Here is a 19,744-nt window from a genome sequence, read left to right on the forward strand (position 1 = left end):
AGGTAGGAGTGCCGTGGCACCATCTCAGCTCACTGCAACTTCTGCCTCCCAGGCTCAAGTGATTCTCCCACCCAAGGTTCCCGAGTAGCTGGGACCACAAGCACACGCCACCACACCCGGCTACTTTTTGTATTTTTTGTAGAGACAGGAGAAAGCGTTTCACCATGTTGGCCACACTGGTTTCGAACTCCTGAGCTCAAGTGATCTGCCTGCCTCAGCCTCCCAAAGTGCTGGCATTACAGGCGTGAGCCACCATGCCCAGCCAGAGGATCAAATTCTATCATTCAAAGTGAATTTCCAAAATAACAAATATCAAGGGTGAGGGTCCCAAGACATTCCCACAGCCTAATAAAATCCAGGATGAATTATCAACAATTTGGTAGGCAGTCAAGAGACTCTACTCTGTATATAGAGCATCCAAGAACCCAAAACCTACTGGTTCCTACTTAGATTTTCTATTTACGAATCTGATTAGCAAAATCTGTCAATTTTATCATGGTAAAGCCAACAAAATTTACTACTTTGGAAATAGTTCTTTTTGGCTTTGAGTCTGGGAGGGGAAAAAATGGAAAGAGTTCTGCACATAAATCTTCTTGATGTTATTTTGTCTTTATCTTGATAATGTTACTAGAAAGATAAAATTTGATTCAGCCTGGTTTCTCATTCAGGATGCTTCCTCCGTAACACAACATTACAAGATGCCCTTCGAGTTGGTGGTTTTTGTTTTTGTTGTTTTACACAAAGACGGGGTCTCGCTCTGTCACTCAGGCTGGAGTGCAGTAGCACAATCACAGCTCACTGCAACCTCTAACTCCTACGCTCCTCAGGCCCTCCTGCTCCAGCCTCCCAGCTGGCTACAATTACAGGCCTGTACCACCAAGCCCAGCTAAACCTCTGAGTTTTGAATCAAATTTTTTTGTGTCTCCAGCGCATCATAATTGGGCCTCAGTTTCTACTCATTTGGTTTCCCATCATGAAGTACAGCATAAAGGTTGCCAGGCCTCTTGTTTCTGGAGCTTTACTTTCTGCTGTGCAACAGGCTAAACACCCAGACAGTGACTAACCAGCCTTGAGAAGGGTAAACTGATAAAAAAAAAAAAATACATGTTCCAAAGCTGCTCAACTGGTGTACAAGTGCATAGTTGAGTCCCCCTTTTCAATTATTTTGGGCATATACGTGGAAGTGGAATTGTGGGTCACACAATAATTCTATGTTTAACATTTTGAGGAAGCAGTAAATTGTTTTTCACAGTAGCTGTGCTATTTTATGTTCCCACCAACAATGCACAAGGTTCCAATTTCTCCACATTCCTTCCAATACTTTACTATTTTCCATTAAAAAAAATTACTATAACCTGGCCGGGCACGGTGGCTCATACCTGTAATCCCAGCACTTTGGGAGGCCAAGGCGGGTGGATCACGAGGTCAGGAGATCAAGACCATCCTGGCTAACACAGTACAAACTCCGTCTGTACTAAAAATACAAAAAAAATTAGCCAGGCATGGTGGTGGGCACCTGTGGTCCCAGCTACTCGGGAGGCTGAGGCAGGAGAATGGCGTGAACCCGGGAGGCGGAGCTTGCAGTGAGCCGAGATCGCACCACTGCACTCCAGCCTGGGTGACAGAGTGAGACTCTGCCTCAAAAGAAAAAAAAAATTACTATAACCTTTCTAGTAGGCAATAAGGTGGTACCTCACCATGGTTTTGATTTGTAATCCTCTACAGATATTGAGCATCTTTTCATGTGCTGATTTGGCTACGTGTATATTTTCTTTGGAGAAGTGTCTACCCAAGTCCTATGATTATTTTTTAAATTACATGTCTTTTTGTTGTTGCTGAGTTGTTTCACCACTGTTTATAGCAGCATTATTCACAATAGCCAAAAAAGTGAAACAACCCAAATGCTCATTTACAGATGAATAAACAAAACATACGTATATATACACCTATGCTTACATGTATATAAACATATATATAAAAAATACATATATATATCATCAACCCAAAACAGGAATGAAATTCTGACACACGCTACAACATGAATGAACCTTAAAAACACGATGCTAAGTATGATGTATGATTCCACTTATACGAGGTACCTGGAATAGGCAAATTCATACACAGAAAGTAGAATGGAGGTTACCAGGGGCAGGGAGGTGGAGGATGAGAAATGGGAGCTATTGCTTTTTTGCTGGGTACATTTTCTGTTTGGGATAATGAAAAAGTTCTGGAAATAGATCATGGTAATGGTTGTGCAACTGTTCACTTAAAAATGGCTCCAGTGGTAAATTTTATTATAGATATTTTATCAGATGCACAAAAGTCACTTTGTACTTCTAAATATCATTAGTCAAAAAAAATCCACAACATTAAAAAAAATAATGGCTTTGGTCAACGATGGTTGAGTCTGAGGTCTCCCAGGCAGGAGTGAGCCAGAAAATGGCATTCAGGGTATGTGGTATCAGAAGCTTAGGACAACCCCAGCTGCACACTGACCAGTGAGCAATGGTAGGTGACTCCCTCTACCTCTCAGAGCCTCAATAAATGTGGAATTGAAAAAAAGGAGAGTTGGGCTGGGGGCGGTGGCTCACACCTGTAATCCCAGCACTTTGGGAGGCCGAAGCAGGTGGATCACTTGATGCCACAAGTTTGAGACCAGCCTGGCCAACATGGTGAAACCTGTCTCCACTAAAAATACAATAATTAGTCAGCCTGGTGGCACGCACCTGTAATCCCAGCTACTTGAGAGGCTGAGGCTGCAGAATTGCTTGAAGCTGGGAGGTGGAGGCTGCTGTGAGCTGAGATCGTACCATTGCACTCCAGCCTGGGTGACAGAGTGACTCTGTCTCAAAAAAAAGAAAAAAGAAAAGAAAAAAGGAGATCTAGGGACAGTGGTGTGCACCTGTTGTCCCAGCTACTTGGGAGGCTGAGGCAAGAGGATCACCTGAGTCCAGGAGTTTGAGGCTACAGTGAGCTATGATTGTGCTACTGCGCTCCAGCCTGGGCCACAGAAAAAAGGGGAGGGGGGGATGACCTGAGAGTTGCAGGACAGATAGAGGAAATTCCCTAAGTGATGTGCTCAGTGCAGGGACTGGCCAAAGAAGCCATTCAGCATCAGCAGGCCTGCACCTCCGCCTCAGACTGAGGCTCCTCCACATAATCTGAGGCCGGTCCACATTGCCTTCTTAGAGTACGTTATTTCCCATGCTCTTCTGTTTGTTTGTTTTTGAGACGGAGTTTCGCTCTTGTTGCCCAGGCTGGAGTGCAATGGTGTGATCTTGGCTCACCGCAACCTCCACCTCCTGGGCTCAAGTGATTCTCCTTCCTCAGCCTCCAGAGTAGCTGGGATTATAGGCACGTGCCACCACACCCAGCTAATTTTGTATTTTTAGTAGAGATGGGGTTTTGTCATGTTGGCCAGGCTGGTCTCAAACTCCTGACCTAAGGTGATCCACCTGCCTCGGCCTTCCAAAATGTTGGGATTACAGGCATGAGCCACCACACCCAGCCTCTTCTGTGTTTTAAAAATAGGTCAGGACAGAATTTTAAAAGCAAGTAAAAATTGCTCTTTATAACATAAGAAGCCAAACTGATTGAAACTTTAACCCTCCTTGACAGCCTTCAAAAACCATCTCAGGCCGGGCACGGTGGCTCACACCTGTAATCCCAGTACTTTGGGAGGCGGGCAGATCACCTGAGGTCAGGAGTTCAAGATCAGCCTGGCCAAAATGGTGAAACCCCGTCTCTACTAAAAATACAAAAAAATTAGCCAGGCGTGGTGGCGGGCACCTGTAGTCCCAGCTACTTGGAGAGGCTGAGGCAGGAGAATAGCGTGAACCCGGGAGGCGGAGCTAGCAGTGAGCCGAGATTGCGCCACTGCACTCCAGCCTGGGCGACAGAGCGAGACTCCGTCTCAAAAAAAAAAAAAAAAAAAAAAAAAAAGAGATCGAGACCATCCTGGCCAACATGGTGAAACCCTGTCTCTACTAAAAATACAAAAATTGGCAGGTCATGGTGGTGCCCGCCTGTAGTCCCAGCTACTCAGGAGGCTGAGGCAGGAGAATTGCTTGAACCCGGGAGGCGGAGCTTGCAGTGAGCCAAGATCGCGCCACTGTACTCCAGCCTGGGCAACAGAGCGAGACTTCAATTCAAAAAAAAAAAAAAAAAAAAAAAAAGAAAGTGCATGAAGCCATAAAAAAGTGGTGCTAAGCCAGTCTGAGAAGACCACACATTGTAGGGTTCCAAGTTTATGACATTTCAGAAAAAACAAAACTATTTAAAGACATCAGTGGTAGGCCAGGCGCAGTGGCTCATGCCTGTAATCCCAGCACTTTGGGAGGCCAACATGGGCAAATCACTTCAGCCCTGGAGTTCAAGACCAACCTGGGCAACAAGGTAAAACACTGTCTCTATAAAAAATTCAAAAATCAGGCCAGGCATGATGGCTCACGCCTGTAACCTCAGCACTTTGGGAGGCCGAGGTGGGTCGATCACCTGAGGTCAGGAGTTTGAGACCAGCCTGGCCAACATGACAAAACCCCATCTCTACTAAAAATAAAAAAATTAGCTGGGGGTGGTGGTGCAGGCCTGTAATCCCAGCTACTTGGGAGGCTAAGGCAGGAGAATTGCTAGAGCCTGGGAGGCAGAGGTTGCAGTGAACCAGGATTGCGCCATTGAACTCCAGTCTAGGTGACAGAGTGAGACTCTGTCTCAAAAAAGAAAGAAACAAAAATTTGAAAATTAGCTGGGTGTGGTGGTGTGTGCTTGTAGTCCCAGCTACTCAGGTGGCTGAGGTGGGAGGATCACTGGAACCCAGGAGTTCAAGGCTACAGTGAGCTATGATCACACCACTTCATTCCAGCCTGGGCAACAGAGCAAGACCCTGTCTCAAAAAAAAAAAAAATCAGCGACTTCCTGGAATTAGCAAGAAAGGGGAAGAATTGGTGGAGCACAGAGGATTTTAGGGCAGTTAAACTATTCTGAATGATACTGTAATGGTGGATACTGTAATGGCTGCTTGACCCCCTTAAAAACAGAACCATGACTGCATGTGTGGATAAGTTTAATTCATTGCGTTTGGGACCTAACATTCAACAATAACTCAATTCAATGGGCAGACTGTGGGTGGATACTGTAAAGGAGAATCACTTGAACCTGGGAGGTGGAGGTTGCAGTGAGCTTAGATGGAGCCACTGCACTTCAGCCTGGGCGACGGAGAGAAACTCTGTCTCAAAAAAAAAAAACAATTCATTTGGTGCCTGCTTATGGGCAGAGGGATGCTGTCCATGATGGTGATAACAACAGTAATAGTAATTGACACTTGTAAAGGATCTACTATAAGTCAGACGCTGAAGAAGTTTCTTAATTTTCTAACAATTCTATCAGGAAAGTATTTATCCCCATTTATAAATGAAGAATCCAAAGCACAGAGAACTTAAGGCAACTTATCCAAGGGCTAGTGATTTTTACTCCCACGGTGCTGCTCTCAGCCATCTTTTCTGCCTGTACCTTTCAGACAGCTGCCTCTAGCCTACCTCTGAATTCTAGGACTCCATCCACAGGGCCCCTAACATTGCCAAAAGCAAAGAGATTAACTGCCCAACTAGAATATGTGACAGTCAGGCTGGAGACAAAGATTTTGGCTTGATTTGGTTTCCAAACAACAAAATCATTTCTTTAAATATTTCAAAAATATTTAAGAAATATTTTGGTAGTGTTTCCCTGTACTGCCCCCAAAGTATAGGGAAATGGTGAATACCTACTCCACACCAGCATCCCTCAATAGGGCCACAAGGGTAAACAATGAGTACACCAACACTATAATAACCAAAGAAAAGAACAGAAGTATTTTTTTACAGGCCAGGCGCGGTGGCTCACACCTGTAATTCCAGCACTTTGGGAGGCCAAGGAAGGCAGATCACTTGAGCCCAGGAGTTCGAGACCAGCCTGGACAACATGGCAAGACTCCATCTTACAAAAAAAATACAAAATTAGCCAGGAGTGGTGATGTGCACCTGTAGTCCCACCTACTCGGGAGGCAGAGGTAGGAAGACCACTTGAGCCTGGGAGGTTGAGGTGCGGTAAGCTGTGATCAATCACACCACTGCACCCTAGCCTGGGTGACAGAAGGAGGCCCTGTCTCAAAAAAAAAAAAAAAAATTAGTTTTTAGTTTCATACTACTAGAGAAGAATCATGGAAAGATACATTCTCATGGAGTTTATGTTTTTAGAATTTATTCAGAAGGGGCCAGGTGCAGTGGCTCATGCCTATAATCCCAGCACTTTGGGAGGCCAAAACAGGTGGATCACTTGAGGTCAGGAGTTCGAGACCAGCCTGGCCAACATGGCAAAACCCTGTCTTTACTAAAAATAAAAAAATTAGCCAGGTGTAGTGGCGCTCACCTGTAATCCCAGCTACTCGGGAGGCTGAGGCATAAGAAACACTTGAACCTAGGATGCAGAGGTTGCAGTGAGCCAAGATGGCACCACTGCACTCCAGCCTGGGTGACAGAGCGTGACTCTGTCTCAAAAAAAAAAAGGAATGTATTCAGAAGAATGTTCATCTAAAATAACATAAATATTCATCGTGTATCTGGGGAAATATAGGTATGTTTCTACCTTTTAAGTCATAAAGCTGGAAAGAAACCAGCCATCAGTGAGTCAAGAGGTATCACATGGAGGGGGCATTGAAGAACCCGCACTTTTCAATATTTTTCCCCTTTACTGTTTACTTTCACATGCAACTGCAAATAAAAGCAGTAGATATACTACACACTGGCATTTAGAAATTGTTTAAAATGGAGCTAAAGACTTTCCATTTAAAATTGAAGAAGCGCATCCCTTTGCAAACCAACCATGTATCTCACGCCCTCCAGACCCTCCAGACCCTGCTGAGGCCTTTGCTTTTCCACTGTCAGGCAGAGTCCCCCTGGAGAACAACTGTTGTGCATCTAAACACCCTGACCTCAGCGAGACCCCAACTCCCCTCCCACAGGTGAGCAGCTGAATTCCTCACCAATTAATGACATGACCATACCATTTCCTGATTTTGTTTTGTTCCATTTTTCTTATAGAACACCCCATTCTCTAGGAATGGACTTCGGCAGCTGCCACTCTGTCCTCTGATCAGTCATGGTCCTCTCCTATCTTTCTGTTGTCCCAGCTCACCTGATAGTCTTTCTGGGAAGGGACTCTTAGAGGGAAGGGGATGTACCATGCCATTCATGGAGAATTCCCAATGACCAGCTTGGAAGGCAGCTGAAATTTTCAAAGGAACTCCCTGCCTATCTGTATACCAAACTAAAAAGGTGGAAAGAAAACCAAACAGCTTTACCAGTTAACGATACCATCCTTCAGTGCACACCATCAGACTCCAAATAATCCATGTTAAGTGGTAAAAGCCCATGAACTGGAAAGAAAGAAGGCTTCTGCAATGACAACAACAAAAAGATAGGGCAAGTCCCTAGTATCTCAGGGTATTCCCCACGCCCTGCAGATGTGCGTGATCATACACTTCCCACCAGGTAATACTCGGGAAGTATTTAAGATGCTAGATGAAAGGCATGTGTTACCCAGGGGCAATCCCTCTAAGTTTCTTGCAGTGGTGATTAAAGCGATTGCCCTCCATCCCTTCCCTACCTTCCAGTGATGTGAAGTTTAATTAATATGCACTTGGGGTTTTAAGATCCCTAGATGAAAAGAGGACCAGATGTGAAAGTTATTATTATTTTGTTCAAAGTAGACGGGTACACTAACATCTGTGGGCAAGTTTACCACACGCCACTTAAAACAGGCTAACAGGGTCATATGCCAAAACGTTCAGATTTGCATTTTTGAAAAGCTCAGAGATCTGACAGATGTGTTCTGGCCGCGATTTAACATGCGGCTCCAGTGAGAAGGAAGCAAATATGACAAATGGTTTGCTTATTTCAGAACTAAAACCCCAGAGGAGCAGCCTGAACCAAAAAGGGAAGTGATCAATGGAAAAGAGGGTCAAATTTGCTCAGGGGCAAGGCAAGGGGGCAACACAGAGCATGTGCAGGGAGGAGGAGCTTTCTGTTTCGAAGGTAAATGAAACACTGGGCTGCGGAGAACCCAAAATTATCTTCGAGTATTTTTTAGCCACGCCTGAACTCATTCTAGAATTCATCAGCTAAGTACCCTTATAGGATAAAAAGTCCCTTTCTTCATCTTATGTAAAGAAAGAGATCTGTGGGCTGGGCGCAGTGGCTCACGCCTGTAATCTCAACACTTCAGGAGGCTGAGGTGGGCAGATCATTTGAGGTCAGGAGTTCAAGACCAACCTGGCCAACATAGCAAAACCCATCTCTACTAAAAATAGAAAAACTTAGCCTGGTGTGGTGATGCACACCTGTGATCCCAGCTACTTGGGAGGCTGAGGCACGAGAATCACTTGAACCCACGAGAGGCAGAGGTTGCCGTGAGCTGAGATGCGCCACTGCACTCCAGCCTGGGCAACACGAGTGAAACGCCGCCATCTCAAAAAAAAAGAGAAAAAGAAAAGAAAACAGAAAAGAATTAAAAAGATTTGTGCCTAGAGAAGTTGCAAAAATAAAGACCACTCCTCCACCACCCTGCACCAGGGGGATCCGGACTGTGTGAGCAATAACGAAGTCTAGTCGATGCCCAAACACAGGCTGACTGAGAACCATGGTCCACATGAAATGGTGTGTAGTCTCCTCCCAACGCAGCCGTCAGGGAGAACCTATGGACCTAAACCAGATCGTGTCTCCCTAGTCCTACCCACAACCCTCAAAGCCTTCCCATCTCACCAGCAGTCCTGCAGACCCTGCCCTGACGACCCTCCTCTGTCTGCATCTCCTTGGCTCTCCCACTTTGCTCTTTCCACCCAAACTCCCAACATGCCCAGCCCAGCCCTGCGTCAATGCTCCCTCTGTCAGCACAGGGTTTGCTTCCTCAACCCCTTGCCATCTTGGCTGCAATGTCACCCATGCAGTGGGGCCTTCCTAACTCCCCTATGTTCAAAAGCTCACACACTCAACACTTCCTTGCTTCAAGGGCCTCCACTGTAACAATCACCTTCCCACATGGTACATGTTGTAACTACAGTCGCCACTCCCTAACCACGGGTTCAGTATCCATGGCTTCCATATCCGTAGACTCAAACAACCATAGATCAAAAATATTCAAAATAAATCAAGAAATGATTGTGCCTGTACTTAACACGTACATATTTTATTTTATTTTTTGAGACAAGCTGTCACTCCGTCGCCCAGGCTGGAAAGCAGCATCACAATCACGGCTCACTGCAGCCTCAGCTTCCTAGGCTCACGTGATCCTCCCACCTCAGCCTCCTGAGTAGCTGGGAACACAGGCACAAGGGACCACGCCTGGCTAATTTTTTTTTTTTTAATTTTACTCTAAGTTCTGGGATATATGTGCAGAATGTGCAGGTTAGTTACACAGGTATACATGTGCCATGGTGGTTTGCTGCACTGATCAACCCGTCATCTAAGTTTTAAGCCCTGCATGCATTACGTATTTGTCCTAATGCTCTCCCTCCCTTTGACCCCCACCCCCCGACAGGCCCGGGTATGTGATGTTCCCCTCCCTGTGTCCATGTGCTCTCATTGAGCAGCTTCCACTTATGAGTGAGAACCTGTGGTGAATTCTTCTATTTTTTGTAGAGATGGGGTCTCACTATGTTGCTCAGACTGGTCTCGAACTCCCAGGCTCAAATGATATTCCTGCCTTGGCCTCCCAAAGTGCTGGAATTACAGATGTGAGCTACCATGCCCAGCCCAGACTTTTTTTCCTGTCATCATTCCCTAAACAATACAGTATAACAACTATTACATAGCATTTATTTTGTTTTAGGTATCCGGAGATGATTTTAAATGTGTGGAAGGATGTGCCTAAATTATATGCAAATACTATGCCATTTTCCATAAGAGATTAAGCATCTGTGGATTTTGGCGTCCTCAGGGCAGGGAGGGGACATCCTGGAACCAACCCCCCACAGATACGCAGGGACATCTCTTGATATTGTCTGTATCCAGAATGTCAGTTCCCTGAGGGTAAGGATGCTTCCCAGCCTTCTGCCCTATTGTCTCCTTACTACCTGCAACTGAGCATGTGAATGCAGTGAACACACAGATGCTGACTTCAAAAGTCAAAGACAACCCACAAGGAGAAACACTGAGGTCGGCTCCCAGAAAAATCCTCATAATTGCTCACTTTCGTGCTAAGGTGCCTGTGCACACAGTCCTGGCGACTCCTTGTGGGAAGGGTGATAAGACTGAGGCAGGATTTGACCATTTCTGGTCCCCAGGTCACAGTACTTTCAAATATGACCAAATCCCTGCTCTCCGTAACCACCCTTGATGTAGGAAAATGTGGCTAACACGGCATCTACCATACGAATCAGCCCACCAGAAAATGCATCCTTAGTGTCCACAGCGCAGCACATGGCCAGAAGGAAGAAAACAGGAACGTGAAGTCAGTGCTTTCACAGCTATGAAGCCACCAGGGAAAATCCCATTCTTAGAGTATCACAGCCTCCTGCTTGATGAGGGATTCTCCCCTGCTGCCCAGTGACTGCTGCCCAAGCCGATGGGCTGCAAAGAACTTCAAGTACTATAGGTCAAAAGACACTTTACTAGATGTCATGAGTAGAATGCAGTGCTGTGTCTCCTCAACTTTGGTTTGAATGTTGTTGCTGTTTCATAAAACCATTTTATAGAGCAGTTTAAGGTTCACAACAAAATTACGCAGAAAGCACAGAGATTTCCCGTATACCTCCTGCCCCATACGCACAGCCTCCCCGACTACCAACATCTTTCAACAGAATGGTCTGTTTGTTGCAATCAATAAACACATATTGACACATCATTATTACCCGAAGTCCATAGTTTACATTAGGGTTCAGTCTTGAAGCTGTAGATTCCATGGCTTTGGATAAATGTATAATGACTTGTATCCACCATCACAGTCTCATACAGAGTAGTTTCACCACCCTGGGAGCACCAGTCCTGTGTGCCCTGCCTGTTCATCCCTCCCTTCTCCCTAGCCCCTGGCAACCACCTTGATGGTTCTTCCATGTTCTTTAATGACTAGCTCATTTCTTTTCAGTGCTGAATAATATTCCATTATCTGGATGTACCACAGTTTATACATTCACTTACTGAAGGGCATCTTGGTCGTTTCCAAGTTTCCAATAAACCTGCCATAAACATCCGTGTGCAGGGTTGTTTTTGTTTTTTTGCATGGTTCTTTGTATTTTTTGTTTTTGTTTTTCTTTTTGGGGGACAGAGTTTCCCTCTGTTGCCCAGGCTGGAGTACAGTGGTGCAAGCAATCTCAGCTCACTGCAACCTCCCCATCCCAGGCTCAAGTGATTCTCGTGCCTCAGCCTCCCAAGTAGCTGGGATTACAGGCGTGCACCACCATGCCTGGCTGATTTTTGTATTTTTGTAGAGACGGGGTTTCACCATGTTGGCCAGGATGGTCTTGAACTCCTGACCTCAAGTGATCTACCTGCCTCAGCCTCCCAAGGTTCTCTGTATGTTTTTAATAGCAGTTTGGTGTGGGGAGACACACCAAAAGAGAAATGAAAAGAATGACCTTAGTGAGTTAGAGACAAAATAGACTTCGTACTCTCCAAGAAAGTACCTCTTTCTAAGAACACTTTTGAGAAGTTAAATTTGGCAAAGAAGTCTAGTGTTAGTTTTATATATACATGCATCCATTTCTAATACTATGATTTTTTTTCAAGCACTTCAGATGGATTTATAAACTCAGAAAGGTAAAATGTGATTTGAATATTTTCTTTTGTCCCTATTAAATAAACATGTCTGTGGAACTTTGCTGTAGATTCCATTATACTTAGGCTGTATTTTCCCAACTGGTACTACCAGCCCACATGTTCTCTGAAGGACCCACTGCTCTGAAATACAGAGCCAGTGCTAAAATAAAAAAAAAATGCTGGGTTGAATGCATTTCAAAGATTCAACCAAGTAGTCAACGAAGATGATGACAAACTTTAAAACAAAGATGCCTACAAATTTCTGGACATAGGAGTAGAAATGAATTATGAAAGTAAGCATCCATCCCACCAATTATGTCTCAAAATCCATATATAATTATTAAACCAAAGTTGCAAAACTGTAGGCATCTCAAGGCAGATAGGTTCATCCCTTGGAAAAGGGGAGCTCACCACATCAAACACAGCCTGCAGGCCCATAGGCCCAACCAGCCACAATGACTCCCAGGGGAAAAATGAGGAAGGAGGATGTCCCAGAACCCAAACATGTCTTAAATATTATTCCAAAAGAAACTACTTCTCAACTATCTCTAAAATCCAAATGCATTCCTGGTAGAACAGAGCCTACCCTACCACACTCCTGAGGACTGGGAATCTCCGGCTACGCCACACCAGCTTGAAACATCCAACCAAAAGGCATTTGACAGGCCTTCCATTGGACAGCACTACTTTCCCACTGAGGGCTGACATTCTGCACATAAATTTCCCAAATCCTGTATTTACCACTCTAAGTATTCCTGGGCACTCACACCCACTGCCATTTGTGAGTCAGAAAGAGGGCTGGCAAGGAAGCCTGGTGGATACACAGACAGGGGTCACAGAATGAGGGTCCCACGTGCAGGATTGCAGTCTGATTTCAAACGATGGAAATAAGAGGCAGGCAACTCGCATTTCAATACCAACTTCACGTGCTCTTGAGAAAAGGGAAATATTGAACATCCAGATCTGCTTTTTGCTTTCTTTTAACTGCAAGGTCCCAGTGAAACCATAATCCATGTCTAACATATCCAATTACTGAGAAAAAGCACGTACACGCTCCTGTGTTCTCTTCACCTGGCTAGTAACAAAACGGTATATTTTCCCATTTTGTTTAATTTTTCTGCTCTCAAAATTACTTCCAGATCCTATTTTTTCTTTAGTTTTCATTTTCATCCTACATGAAACCCCCTACTCCTGGAGTAAAAAGAAAAGAAAAGAAAAGAAAAGGAAAGGAAAGGAAAGGAAAGGAAAGGAAAGGAAAGAAAGAAAAGAAAAAAACCAGAAGTTAACACGGTATTTTAAAATACAACACCAAAAATATAAAATCCAGCCACGGCATCTGAGACTGAAAGAAACAAACAAATAATGTGTAAATAAATAATGCAGCACTATCAAGCTAAAAGTTGAGTCTTGGTCCATAATATCCATATTACAGGCTTTGCCAACTATACAGAGAGAAATTTCTATACATCTCAAGGAACCTAAGGATGCAACTCACAGCCCTGAGTAACTGGCTCAACTAAGGCTGAAGAGTCAGGAAGAGCCCAGGATAAGAACGTCGGTCTCCTGACCTCTTTCTAGCCCAGTGCTCACCCTCTCATATTTCATATTAATGAAATACTAACTAGCAAATAATGATAATCATTTTGTTTAAACATACATGACTGAGCTTACCAGAAATACCCTCACTCACCTCATTCAAAAGAACTTTTTTTTTTCCACCAAAAGAGAAAAATCACTGTGCCCTGAGCAGGAACCATTTCTAGCAGTATCAACACTGCCACTGGAACCACCCAGAGAAAATGCTCAAACCACCACCAGGGAACTCGCGATAAAACGCCCACACTCACATTCACTCAATGTACGTGATCATTAAAATCACCCTCCAATGACCTACAAAAAAAAAAGTCTGTTGGTTAGAGCTCTTCATGACTAAATGGCTCATCAGACATCTGCGCAAACTAGATTCCTCTAAATATTGAGAAAGGTGAAGCAGAAATACTAAGAGTCCACATCGGTTTTCTGTCCCAACTCTTAAAAAGAACTAAATAAACCAGGCATGGTGATGTGTGACTGCAGTCCCAGCCACTCAGGAGGCTGAGGCAGGAGGATTGCTTGAGGCCAGGATTTCAAGGCCAGCCTGGGCAACATGGCAAGACCCCATCTCTCAAAAGCAATTTTTATTTTAAATAAATAATTAAAGATTGTAGATGCACTGTTCACTGCTTGAGCTACCAACACAGGGAAATTAGGACCACAGAGTGAGGGGTTTCTCGGCTGCCCAGAGGGCTGACGATCTGGGTAGGTGTGGTTTGTCCGCCTGGGGGCTGCTGAGCCTAGTTGAGGCACTTGTCTCCACCTCCGTTTTTTTCAGCAGTAAAACTGGAATGATAACAGCTCATTGGATTACTTTGAAGATTAAATGTCCTGACTCTTCAAATTTATCAAACTTCTAGTTTGTACCTCTTATTTGAACCCTTATATGAACTCCCTCTCTCTTTGTTTTTTCTTTTGAGACAGGGTCTGGCTCTGTCTCCCAGGCTGGAGTGCAGTGGCGCAAACATGGCTCACTGCAGCCTCAACCTTCTGGGCTCAAGCAATCCTCCTGCCTCAGCTTCCTGCGTAGCTGGACCACAGGCATGCACCACCATACCCTGGCTAAGTTTTTTATTTTCTTGTAGAGATGAGGCCTCACTTTATTGCCCAGGCTAGTCTCGAATCCCTAGGCTCAAGTGATCTTCCCACCTCAGCCTCCCAAAGTGCTGAGACTATGGGCATGGGCCATCATGCCTGGCCTGAACACTTACGAATTCTTGATGGTATATCTTTTCTTCCCTTCTACACTGTAAGCTACACTGTACCCCAAAGATGATATTCTACACTGTACCCCAAAGATGATATTCATAGCTACCCAACAAATGACTTGTTGAAAGAATAAATGAGCTAACCACACAACCCTACCCCCCCAAAAAAATTAATATGAAGCATAGTAACTAGATGTCACTCTGCTAACTTGAATACATTACCTTACCTTGGCTTGTTGAGACTTCTGCAAATACATTAGAAAGATAAACAGCAACAGTTACTACCTAGAGGTGAGAATCGGAAACGCTTCCAATCAACGCTTATGGCTATAGGCTTTTCCACTTCGATTCAACCCCACGCTTGGTTTGCATGCAGGCAATTGCAACAGCCCCTAGTGTTCCATTCTGAAGCTGAAACCACGAAAAACCCATTTTATTTTCATCCAATGTCAACTCTTGTGCTTTCTTTGAAGAGGGATTCTGCTGCCTCCAGCCCTCCCCACCTGGGTGCTGTTTCTTTATCATCCCCACCCCCACTTTTTTTTTTTTGACTTGGGATCTCACTCTGTTGCCCAGGCTGGAGTGCAATGGCATGGTTCTGACTCACTGCAGCCTCAAACTCCTTGGCTCAAGGGATTCTCCCCCTGCTCAGCCTCCGGAATCCATGGGATTTTATGCAGGAAACACTGCACTCGGCTGTTCTTCATCAATGCTTCAGTCCTCATTAACATACTGATGCTATTTGATCAGCAAAAAAATCCCACTGATAAGGGCACCTAACTGCTCTATCTTGACTCCTCGGGGATTTCAGATACCCTCACCTGCGCCTCCAGTAAAGCTAACCCAGGCCTCTGGAAAGAATTTTTTTCTAGCTCTGAAAGTAGTTATCTGCAGCCCATCCCTCCCTTCACAGCCCCCACACGGTTCATTCCCATCCCCATAAGCAAACCGAACTCTGCTGAGCATCAATTAGGAGCAGAGAGAAAAGGCTGTGTGCTTTGAGCAGACTGGCTCCTTCCCAAGCTAAACACACTTATGTGCATCTGACTCCATTACCGCCCCAGCCTGCACACGTACCAGGGCGCCCAGGCTTTCCGGATGTGAGCTTGTGTTTACCCACTGCCACGGGACTATTTCCCAGTCAGCCTCTCCTCCCTCCAGTGGAGACTGGCTGCAACCACCCGACCCCCCACCCAGGCAACCAAATGTGACATCCAAGGAGTTCCCGGAGTGGCCATCTGTCCCTGCCATGCCAATGTTTACGCGACATGGGTAGGAGAAGGACAGGCCAGGGAAGGCTCCAGGGTATCTTGCATCAGACCCAAGGCATCGACATCCCAGGCCGTTTGTGCCACAAAACAAGTCAGTGAAAGAAGAGTCCTCTGTCTAACCGGAGAGGTTCCTGGTTCCTAAAGAGAAGCATCAATCTCCTTAACTTTCCTGAGGGTGTTCAGCCTGATATGTTTCATCTGTGGATGAGCATCTAAAAATAAAATGAGATCCCTAATTTTGCAGTTTTTAAAATATTACCTGACCCCCCACCCCACCCTCCACAAAGTTAAACCTAAAATAAACATGGTATTTCAGACAATAATGACTTCAACAAGTTCATGAACAGTGAAGTGGTAGGAGGAATTGGCTAATGTAGAAAAGATTTAGATCAGAAATAAACTCAAGCCAGGTGCGGTGGCTCATGCTTGTAATCCCAGCACTTTGGGAGGCCGAAGCGGGTGAATCACCTGAGGTCAGGAGTTCAAGACCATCCTGGCCAACATGGTGAAACCCTGTCTCTATTAAAAATACAAAAATTAGCTGGGCATGGTGGTGCACACTTGTAATCCCAGCTACTTGGGAGGCTGAGGCGGGAGAATTGCTTGAACGTGGGAGGCGGAGGTTGCAGTGAGCTGAGATCACACCACTGCACTCTAGCCTGGGTGACAGAGCGAGACTCTGTCTCAAAAAAAAAAGAAATAAACTCAAGAGTCTCCAAATTCTAGAGTTAATATGACCATTAGACATCCTCATCTAAATGTCTCTGTTTATATTCAGAACCGGAGGTCAAGATGTGTGGGAACAGTCATGAGTTTGGAAATCAGATAAAACACAGTTCAACTCCAGGGTCACTGCCACAATAGAGTGATTTTAGTCAAGCTACCTAGTTTCCACCAAGTAGACTTGCAGATGAGAATACCCACAGGCCCAGAGGGGCTGTGAGGTGCAATCATGTATTCTGTTAGAGATTACAAAAGAGAAGAATGCCAGGCACACAGTAGGTGCTCAATGTTTGCATCTTCCTTTCCAGCCCTGGCCCTCCTTCCATAGCCTTACAATGGGGGGGCGCACCCAGGAGGCAGAAGATGTCCAAGACAGCACAAGTGAAGAGAGATGCCACTGGGGAGCGTTCGGCCGGCCATCAGCTAAGACTCAGTGCACTGACTCTGCTGGGACATATTTCTGTTATCTTTCGAAGGGGGACAAAAGATGCTTGACATGTTTCATCTACCATTTGCATGAAATCTGTTGAACTACATCCCAAGTATTGGGGGAGAATCCACATTATTCATCACATAAATGTGCTTAAACTCCCTCCAGGGGGAAGATGGTCTAGCCACTGTGCCTGAAGCCAAGAGATGACACATCCATTCTATGACTCAACTTGAGCAGCTGCAGTGTGAAAATACACAACAGGCTTACACAGAAATGGGCTAACCATTTTTAGAATTGCCCCTTGCTTTTTTTTTTTTTTTAGTTTTGCTCTTTAACCTCATTATTTTCCTTTGCTCACAGAACCTGGAAGCAATGTTGACATTTCTTTGGACAGCTCTGACCGGGTTTTATTCCCAAAAAGAATCCCTCAACACTGTGGCACATGTGGCACAGGACACAATCACAGCTCTCAGGGACTCATGATCCCACTTCAGGGAGAGTTCGGAAGGGTAACATCATCTGAGAAGGAACACTGGTTCCGAGGGGCAAAAATCACAGTGGCTGGGGCAGTCCAGAAAGACAGCCGGGAGGAGGTGGACTTGAACTGACCCTGAAGGAGAGGTAAAATCTGAATTGGCAGAGAGCAGGAGGCCAATGGGGGTAACCAACAAGGACAGGTGCCCTGAGACAGGACTCAGGAAAGCTGACTCTGGAGGGCTCTGTGGCCACTCGTTCAGCTAACATTTACTAGGCACGCCATGGCAGTCACTGTGGCCATGCTGGGGCAAGTATAAAGAGAATCCAAGCAGCCCACACTGGAGGAACACACAATAGCACAGTGATCAAGAGACTAGACTCCATAGGCCAGGCTGCCTGGTTCAAATCCTGGTACCTCACTTTCCAATGCTATTGCTTTGAATAGGTTACTTAGGCCAGAGGTGAGAAGTCTTGTATACATTTTTGATTAGGAAGTGTTTTCAGAGAAAACCAGAAAGTAGGTAGGGGAGATCTTGAAGGGAAGGAAGCCCTGGGGGCACTGTAGACCCAGGGCAGATAAGACCTCAGCGTTGGCCTGGAATATGTGCACCCTTCTCAGGGTTAGCCCTTGCTAGGGATGCCTTGGTGGTATAGAGACTACCAGGTAGTTGGCCAAAGGGAATCCAGCCCCTAAGGGTACCCTCCACCAAAGACAGCAGGAGCAAAAGCACTCAGGGAGAGGGAATTTACTAGACAGGTGAAGGGGACCCAAAGGGATAGGGGCTGAACATGGACAGCTGGTGCTCCAAAGGGTTAATTGTTGTTGTTTTTATTATTATTATTATTATTAATTATTATTATTATTATTTTGAGACAGAGTCTTGCTCTATTGCCCAGGCTGAAGTGCGGTAGTACGATCTCAGCTCACTGCAACCTCCACCTCCTGGGTTCAAGCGATTCTCCCGCCTCAGCCTCCCGCGTAGCTGAGATTACAGGTATGCGCCACCACAGCCGGCTAATTTTTGTATTTTAGTAGAGACAGGGTTTCACCATGTTGGCCAGACTGGCTCGAACTCTTGACCTCAAGTAATCCGCCCACCTTGGCCTCCCTAACTGCTGGGACTACTGGCATGAGCCACCACACCCAGCCTACTATTATTTATATGATTATTTTTACCCCTTGAAAAAGGCATGTAACCTAATTATGATAATACAATGTGTCTGTATTATCACAGGGAAAGTGAGTGCTTTGGCTCCACTCTCTGTTGGAGCGTGCCCTTAGGGGCTGGATTCCCTTTAACCAGCTACTTGGGAGTTCCTGTACCCCCAGGGCATCCCTAGCAAGGGCTAACCCTGAAGAGGGTGCACATATTCCAGGTCAACCTGGAGGTCTTATCTGCTCCGTGTCCAGACAGCCCTTGAAAAAAAGGTTTCTCCAAGCCACTGTGTACATGCAGAGAAAGGAGTGGCTACGCCGCTGTGCGTCTGGATGCAGGCAGAGCGGGGCAGCAGGTAAGACTGGAGGAACAAGTCACCGCAAGATCTGCAAAGCAGGACCCGGAATGCAGGGTGGGAAACTCTAAAAGTTACAGGAATCATGCATTCCTCAGGAAGCATCTGTGATTCTTGCTCTCTCTCAAGTCCACAGTCTCCTATTGTGTTCAATTTCTGTACCAACCAACATAGAAGCCAAACCTGGTAAAGGTTAAATAATGCATCCCAATGTCACCTGCTAACAAGGTCGAGGTACGTTTGTCCATGAGAGGAAGGCAAAGTTGAAAAGAACAAGAGCAACTTCGCATAGCTAGAAAGCCCCTTTTGGTCTTCGTCATTCTCTCCTTAGGAAGTAAACGGGGACTGCATGAGCTAACATGACCGTTCCCACTTAGAAGAAGGGAAACTCAAGTATGCACAGTCCTTTCTGCTGGAATTCCCTAGAAGGGGTCTGTGCCACATACAGGAAGTAGGGAGGGTGTCTTTGCAGCATATTTGTTCTCTTGGAGTAACTGCGAACGTTGCACGGCGACCACTTGATCCATTCTGTGAAAGCCCCAAGCCTGTCATGCAATAAAGACGTCCAGTTTCACCACAGCAGGGAGGCCGCATGAAATACTCCACTTGAACAAAACCACTTAGCAGTTTACATCAATGCTCACCCTGTCTCGTTAAAAGTGATGTGAACCCACACCCAAGAGCCCTCAAACCAGCACGTTGATACCAAGTTTCCCCAGCTGCATCCAAATCAATTCCTTCTTC

General features: G+C 45.5%; 1 protein-coding gene across 9 annotated transcripts in view; it reads right to left on the reverse strand.

The window, feature by feature from the left end:
• Positions 1-19,744, reverse strand: part of TIAM1 (TIAM Rac1 associated GEF 1) — a 443,928-nt gene that overhangs the window by 204,295 nt on the left and 219,889 nt on the right. The gene's annotated exons all lie outside the window — the stretch shown is intronic.

This window comes from Nomascus leucogenys, chromosome 25, assembly GCF_006542625.1.
Source record: "Nomascus leucogenys isolate Asia chromosome 25, Asia_NLE_v1, whole genome shotgun sequence".
Lineage (NCBI taxonomy): Eukaryota > Metazoa > Chordata > Mammalia > Primates > Hylobatidae > Nomascus > Nomascus leucogenys.